This window comes from Entelurus aequoreus, linkage group LG18, assembly GCF_033978785.1.
Source record: "Entelurus aequoreus isolate RoL-2023_Sb linkage group LG18, RoL_Eaeq_v1.1, whole genome shotgun sequence".
Lineage (NCBI taxonomy): Eukaryota > Metazoa > Chordata > Actinopteri > Syngnathiformes > Syngnathidae > Entelurus > Entelurus aequoreus.
In genome coordinates this window covers 49,447,043-49,454,640 of record NC_084748.1, presented here as the reverse complement: position 1 = coordinate 49,454,640, position 7,598 = coordinate 49,447,043, and the positions used below count along the sequence as shown (strand labels likewise).

Genomic DNA, 7,598 nt, shown 5'->3' with positions numbered 1-7,598 from the left:
TTGGCCGGGGGTGCGACTTATACTCAGGAGCCACTTATGTGTGAAATGATTAACACATAACCGTAAAATATCAAATATTATTATTTTTGTCATTCACGTACAGTGTTTCCCATAAACTGCCAAGATACCTGTGGCGGTGGGGGCGTGGCTATGGGCGTGGTCACCATGACATCATCGATTAATTTGCATCATTTACTACAATGATATGATTTTCTCTAAAAAGGCTAAAAAAATGTATACTTACTAATTAATAATAACAATTTTGTTTTAAACGTCCATCCATCTATCCATTTTACAATATAATAACAACACTTTGTGTACATATTTATATACAGATTTGAACAATAAGTTATTCACTGAAATATATTTATTAATTGTGGTTCTTACAAAAAATATATCTTATAAAATATAAAAGCTAAAATGTCTCTTAAAGCTCTGCCCCTTTAATTAGTGCATACTAAATAATTTAACTTTAGCCTACTACTACAACCATATTATTTACCAGCAACATAAAGTGAAACAGAGGCAGAGGTGTCCTGCCACAGTCAGTAACAAATAAACAGAAAACAGTAGTGGTCAAATACGAATAAGGCAACAAGAGAAGTATCCTACACTTCTCTTTTGTAAAGTAAATGTGAACAGCCTATATGGGCATCTACATCTACTATATGATTTGCCTGAGAAGCTGGACAGGACAACAACAACAAAAAACACCACAAAAAAAAATATATATATTTTTTTATTTTTTTTAATTGTGGCGGACGTAATTCTTTCGTGGCGGGCCGCCACAAATAAATGAATGTGTGGGAAACACTGACGTAAGAGACTAGGCGTATATAAGCAATTGTCACACACACAAGTCAACCAATAAAAATTTGGCGGGGGGCGGGTCATGGCAGAAGTGCGTTGTGAAAATAAAGATGCTACCTGCTACTACTTCCGTACCTATGAAAATGGATCATTTCAACATTGGTGGTAACTTTCAAAAACTGAGAAGGGCTGAACGAAAACGGCACCAAAAAGGAAATCATATAATGCAGGTTACAAGCTGGAAGTAGTGAAATATGTCAGATTGTTTGGTAAACGTATAGCATGTTCTATATGTTATAGTTATTTGAATGACTCTTACCATAATATGTTACGTTAACATACCAGTTGGTTATTTATGCCTCATATAACGTACACTTATTCAGCCTGTTGTTCACTATTCTTGATTTATTTTAAATTGCCTTTCAAATGTCTATTCTTGGTGTTGGCTTTTATCAAATACATTTCCCCAAAAAATGCGACTTATACTCCAGTGTGACTTATGTTTTTTTCCTTCTTTATTATGCATTTTCGGCCGGTGCGATTTATACTCCGGAGCGATTTATAATCCGAAAAATACATGGTATATATATATATACTGTATATATATATACACACACACATGTATATATACACTACCGTTCAAAAGTTTGGGGTCACATTAAAATGTCCTTATTTTTCAATGAAGATAACTTTAAACTAGTCTTAGCTTTAAAGAAATACACTCTATACATTGCTAATGTGGTAAATGACTATTCTAGCTGCAAATGTCTGCTTTTTGGTGCAATATCTACATAGGTGTATAGAGGCCCATTTCCAGCAACTATCACTCCAGTGTTCTAATGGTACAATGTGTTTGCTCATTGGCTCAGAAGGCTAATTGATGATTAGAAAACCCTTGTGCAATCATGTTCACACATCTGAAAACACTTTAGCTCGTTACAGAAGCTACAAAACTGACCTTCCTTTGAGCAGATTGAGTTTCTGGAGCATCACATTTGTGGGGTCAATTAAACGCTCAAAATGGCCAGAAAAAGAGAACTTTCATCTGAAACTCCACAGTCTATTCTTGTTCTTAGAAATGAAGGCTATTCCACTAAATTGTTTGGGTGACCCCAAACTTTTGAACGGTAGTGTATGTATTAGGGCTGCAACTAACGATTAATTTGATAATCGATTAATCTGTCGATTATTACTTCGATTAATCGATTAATAATCGGATAAAATAGACAAACTACATTTCTATCCTATCCAGTATTTTATTGGGAAAAAACAGCATACTGGCACCATACTTATTTTGATTATTGTTTCTCAGCTGTTTGTACATGTTGCAGTTCATAAATAAAGGTTTATTAAAAAAAAAAAAATGTATGCATGCGCATAGCATAGATCCAACGAATCGATGACTAAATTAATCGGCAACTATTTTAATAATCGATTTTAATCGATTTAATCGATTAGTTGTTGCAGCCCTTATATATATATATATATATATATATATATATATATATATATATATATATATATATATATATATATTTATATATATATCTTGTCAGCTTAGCACAGAGAAGTGAGTGACAGAAGAAAAGCTGAGGTGACTTCAGTAAAGACATGGTGAGATGGTGGAAAGGATTCTACACTGCTGAGAGTACAGTATATCTTAAAGCTGCTTCCATCCATGCACTCTACCCCCCTCGGTGTGTGTGTGTGTGTGTGTGTGTGTGTGTGTGTGTGTGTGTGTGTGTGTGTGTGTGTGTGTGTGTGTGTGTGTGTGTGTGTGTGTGTGTGTGTGTGTGTGTGTGTGTGTGTGTGACAGGGAGTGTGACAGGGATCCCTGCAGGGTGGAGAGCCTACCCTGTGCTAATGAGAAGAACTCCCTCTCGGGCACAGACACAGAGAGATGGAGCAAACAATACTGACAAAAAAACTTTTTTCCTCCACCAACTGCAATCTTTTCTTTTTTCACTTCATCATTTGAAACGTTGCCTCTTCATACGCCGCTTGTCTTCCATGAAAGGTGCACGTACACATTGTGTTTCCTCTGAGCTGCTCAGGTAAGACGAGAGCTGGGGGAAATCATCGATTTTTAGATGCGTCGCAATTTGAACATGGACGATTATACAATCGATTAGTACATGTCAATAATCAATAATGGATGTATTTACTGTAAAGAAAGTCATGCAGACAACTTGACTGACTGCAGTGATCCACCTCACCTCCTTTATTTTAAAGGCCTACTGAAATGATTTTTTTTAATTTAAACAGGAATAGCAGATCCACTCTATGTCATACTTGATCATTTCGCGATATTGCCATATTTTTGCTGAAAGGATTTAGTAGAGAAAATCGACGATAAAGTTCGCAACTTTTGCTCGCTGATGAAAAAAAGCCTTGCCTGTAGCGGAAGTAGCGTGACGTCACAGGAGCTAGTATTCCTCACAATTCCCCGTTGTTTACAATGGAGCGAGAGAGATTCGGACCGAGAAAGTGATGATTACCCCATTAATTTGAGCGAGGATGAAAGATTCGTGGATGAGGAACGTTACAGTGAATGACTTGAGAGGCAGCGATGGACGTATCTTTTTTTCGCTCTGACCGTAACTTAGATACAAGCTGGCTCATTGGATTCCACACTCTCCTTTTTCTATTGTAGATCACAGATTTGTATTTTAAACCACCTGGGATACTATATCCTCTTGAAAATGAGAGTCGAGAACGCGAAATAGACATTCAGTGCCTTTTATCTCCACGACAATACATCGGCGAAATGCTTTAGCTACGAGCTAACGTGATAGCATCTTGCTTTAACTGCATATAGAAACAAAAAAATAAACCCCTGACTGGAAGGATAGATAGAAAATCAACAATACTATTAAACCGTGGACATGTAAATACACGGTTAATGCTTTCCAGGCTGGCGAAGGTTAACAATGCTGTGCTAACTACGCCATTAAAGCTAACTTAGCAACCGGACTGCACAGAGCTATGCTAAAAACATTAGCTCTCCACCTACGCCAGCCAGCCCTCATCTGCTCATCAACACCCGTGCTCACCTGCGTTCCAGCGATCGGCAGAAGGACGAAGGACTTCACCCGATGCGTTTGGCGGCCCGGAGACGTAGGAAGTCAAGGTGAAGTCGCCGGCTAGCGCGGCTAGCGCTCCAACAAAGTCCTCCTGGTTGTGTTGCTGTAGTCCGCTGCTAATACACCGATCCCACCTACAACTGTCTTCTTTGCAGCCTTCATTGTTCATTAAAAAAATTGCAAAAGATGTCCAGAATACTGTGGAATTATGAAATGAAAACAGAGCTTTTTGTATAGGATTCTACGGGGTACCATAACTTCCGTTACTCGGACTTCGTCACGCGCATACGTCATCATACCGCGATGTTTCAGCCGGATATTTCCCGGGAATTTTAAAATGTCACTTTATAAGTTAACCCGGCCGTATTGGCATGTGTTGCAATGTTAAGATTTCATCATTGATATATAAACTATCAGACTGCGTGGTCGCTAGTAGTGGCTTTCAGTAGGCCTTTAAGGGCACTTATTTAAAAATGTGGGAATTATTTTAACTGTTTCTTATTACAAATGCACTGGGTTTTTTTTTTATTTGCAAGTGATAAACACTTAGTGAAATTAGAAGAAATGTAAAACTGCATCAATATACATAAATTAAAGATGCATGGATAAATGATTTTTAATCGAATTGTAGCTCCTGAATTATAATCAAATCGTGAGAGTCCCATCTCTGGTTAAGCCCAGAAAAAAGTCATATGTTCAGTCTAATAAAATAGTTCCAATATAGAACAACAATTGTGGCGTGACAAAGGTCATAATGCAGAGTTTAGACTGCAGTATAATAATGTATGTTTGTATTTATTCTGGTGGTAGTTTGCAGTGATGTAAGACTACTACAAATAGAGGGCCGGCCCCTGGCATAAACAGCAGATGTTTAAGGTAAACTTGAGGGGAGCCTAAAGGTTGAAAACTAAATCTAGATATTGTATTGGTTTTGAAAATGAAGAAATATCAAAATGGCCCCAGCATGCTTTCATTTGTCACTGTGCGGCCCTCGGTGGAAAAAGTTAGGACACCCCTGAGTATTAATGGTTCATCAACCTCTTTATTTTAGACTAATGAATGTATTTAAAGGCCTACTGAAAGCCACTACTAGCGACCACGCAGTCTGATAGTTTATATATCAATGATGAAATCTTAACATTGCAACACATGCCAATACGGCCGGGTTAACTTATAAAGTGACATTTAAATTTCCCGCTAAACTTCCGGTTGAAAACTCCTTTGGAGGATGACGTATGCGCGTGACGTAGCCAGTGAAACAGAAGTATGGCTCCCCCATTGAAGCCAATACGAAATAGCTCTGTTTTCATCTCATTATTCCACAGTATTCTGGACATCTGTGTTGGTGAATCTGTTGCAATTTGTTCATTGCATTATGGAGAAAGAAGCTGAGCAAGCAAAGAAGAAAGTCGGTGCGAAGCGGAGTATTTTGCGAGGGAAGTCAGCAACACAACACAGTCGGTGTTTCATTGTTTACATTCCCGAAAGATGCAGTCAAGATCGAAGAACTCGGACAACAGAGACTCTTACCAGGAGGACTTTGACTTCGTTAACAGACGCAGACGCGATACCGTGAGTACGCTTCCAAACATTTGATCGCTTGCTATAACTAGCTCGAGCTGGTAGCTAGGAGCTAGCATAACAAACACCTAGGTGTTTGTTATGCGGGATTAATTTGTGGCATATTAAATATAAGCCTGGTTGTGTTGTGGCTAATAGAGTATATATATGTATTGTGTTTATTTACTGTTGTAGTCATTCCCAGCTGAATATCAGGTCCCACCCGCACGCTTCCAAACATTTGATCGCTTCCCCGTACGTGCGTGTCACGTACGTAACTTTGGTTAAATATATAAGCTTTATGAACCTTGGGTTAGGTGAACGGTCCTTTGGGCTGAGTGAGTGTGTGTGTTGTGCAGGTGTTTGAATTGTATTGGCTGGTTATATATACGGGATCCCGTCCATATAACCCGCTCGAGCTATAACTAGCTCGAGCTAGTAGCTAGGAGCTAGCATAACAAACACCTAGGTGTTTTTATGTGGGATTAATTTGTGGCATATTAAATATAAGCCTGGTTGTGTTGTGGCTAATAGAGTATATATATGTCTTGTGTTTATTTACTGTTGTAGTCATTCCCAGCTGAATATCAGGTCACCTAGCATCTTCCCTATCTGAATAGCTTCCACTCCCCACTAGTCCTTCACTTGCACTTTACTCATCCACAAATCTTTCATCCTCGCTCAAATTAATGGGGAAATTGTCGCTTTCTCGGTCCGAATCACTCTCACTTCATGCGGCCATCATTGTAAACAATAGGGAACTTTGCGTATATGTTCAACTGACTACATCACGCTACTTCCGGTAGGGGCAAGCCTTTTTTTTTATCAGATACCAAAAGTTGCAATCTTTATCGTCGTTGTTCTATACTAAATCCTTTCAGCAAAAATATGGCAATATCGCGAAATGATCAAGTATGACACATAGAATAGATCTGCTATCCCCGTTTAAATAAAAAAAATTCATTTCAGTAGGCCTTTAAATGCAATGACCTTGGTTTATGTACTTCCATTATAGAGCCACAAGTGTAATAATTGCCTTGACTGGTCAACAATAAAAACTTGGTGGTCTCCCCTGGGCCACCTTGGCCTGTGTGCACATGGAGGAACTATGATCAGATTGTTGTAAAATAGTCATTAAGAGATGTATTTGTGGTGTTGCTGCACTACGGCCTTGTAAACAAACAAATGCATGTTTTGTTTATTTAATTGTGTGAATGTTCCAAAACATTCACACATATACTTTTATACACCAAAATTCATCTTTTTATTATTATTATTCTCCAGATTCTGCCACATTTTACACCCGATTCAAACCCTTCCAACTTCAAACTGTTCAGCCTATTCAGGAATCGCCGGCTTCCCCTTGACAAATTCCAAAAATTCCCCGATTTCCTGGCTTTCCCATTCAAAAAAATGTGGCCATTTTTCAAACATTCACCATTTCCACATTTGTCAACCGATTCAAACCATTCCACCTTCAACATATTCCACTCATCCTGGACATTCAAACTTTCATTTTTACAAGTTCCAAAAATTTCCTAAAATTCATGTTTTTTTCAAACCCTTTTTTTTACCCTTCTTTCTGTCGACTACTCTTCCACATTTTTCAACTGTTCCACCATCAAAACATTCCTCTTAATCAGGACAAAAAACCAAGATGTTTTTTTGAACTGGAAAAATTTCCAGTTTTCCCGAAATTCCAGGAATTCCGTAATAGCATTTCTCAATTCAAATTGTTACTACTTCAACATTTCTCAACCAATTTGAAAAATTCCAACACCAACCATTTCAACTCATTCAGAACATTCCATTTTTTATTTTTTTTTAGCATTTTCCAAAAAATTCCCGCTTTTCCTGAAATTTCAATGAAATTTCCATGAAAAGAATGGGACATTTATCTAAGTAGCACAACTCCCACATTTTTTATCCGATTCAAACCATTCCAACTTGAAAATATTCAGCCTGTTCAGGAATTGTGTGCTCCCTTTCAACAATTATTTTAAAAAATCCCGGATTTCCCAGAATTCCCAGTTTTTAGGGACTTTTTCCCCATTCAAAATGAATTGTCCATTTTTCAAACTTCAAACCATTCCACTTTCAACACATTCAATTCATACTGGAAATTCAAACAACCATTTTTCCACG

The 7,598-nt window shown here is 37.9% G+C and overlaps 1 protein-coding gene across 1 annotated transcript in view; it reads right to left on the bottom strand.

Annotated features, from left to right (window-relative positions):
* Positions 1-7,598, bottom strand: part of LOC133633440 (lysine-specific demethylase 4C-like) — a 58,640-nt gene that overhangs the window by 34,517 nt on the left and 16,525 nt on the right. The window lies entirely within an intron of this gene.